The sequence below is a fragment of the Monosiga brevicollis genome, genomic scaffold (assembly GCF_000002865.3).
Source record: "Monosiga brevicollis MX1 MONBRscaffold_87 genomic scaffold, whole genome shotgun sequence".
Taxonomy (NCBI): Eukaryota; class Choanoflagellata; order Craspedida; family Salpingoecidae; genus Monosiga; species Monosiga brevicollis.
In genome coordinates, this window is record NW_001865119.1 from 1 (window position 1) to 1061 (window position 1061).

Here is a 1061-nt window from a genome sequence, read left to right on the forward strand (position 1 = left end):
CAAAGCAAAGCTCACCTCGCATTCTTCACACGCTTCCGCTGCTCACTGTGGAGTCCTCATCCATCGTTGGCCGCCCTGTGACCTGCCAGCCCCATCATTAGCACCCCGCTCAACGGCCCAAAAAAAAACAAAGGCGCGCCTTGGCTCCTCGACCAACACCAAATGGCAGCCAGGCCCCTGGTCACAACTTTCAGCGCACGTCAAAGCAAAGCTCACCACGCATTCTTCGCACGCTTCCGCTGCTCAATGTGGGGTCCTCGTCCACCGTCGGCAGCCCTGTGACCTGCCAGCCCCATCATTAGCACCCCGCTCAACGGCCAAAAAAAAACAAAAAGTGCGCCTGGGCTCCTTGGCCAACACCAAATGGCAGCCGGCCCCCTGGTCACAATTTTCGGTGCACGTCAAAACAAAGCCCACCACGCATTCTTCGCACGCTTCCGCTGCTCAATGGGAAGTATTCATCCACCTGTGACTATCCTGTGACACGACAGCCCCACCATTAGCACCCCCTCAAGGGCAAAAAAAAAAACCAAAGGCGCGCCTAAGGCTCCTTGGCCAACACCAAATGGCAGCCGGGCTCCTGGTCACAATTTTCGGCGAACGTCAAAACAAAGCTTACCTCTCATTCTTCACAAGCTTCCGCTGCTCACTATGGAGTCCTCATCCACCTGTGGCTATCCTGTGACCCGCCAGCCTCACCATGAGTACCCCCCTCGAAACGGCCAAAACAAACAAAAGGTGCGCTCCTCAGCCGACACCAAATGGCAGCCGGGCCAGTGGTCACAAGTTTCGGCGCACGTCAAAACGAAGCTCACCACGCATTCTTCGCACGCTTCCGCTGCTCACTATGGAGTCCTCGTCCACCGTCGGCAGCCCTGTGACCCGCCAGCCTCACCATGAGTACCCCCCTCGAAACGGCCAAAACAAACAAAAGGTGCGCTCCTCAGCCGACACCAAATGGCAGCCGGGCCCCTGGTCACAACTTTCAGCGCACGTCAAAGCAAAGCTCACCACGCATTCTTCGCACGCTTCCGCTGCTCACTGTGGAGTCCTCGTCCACC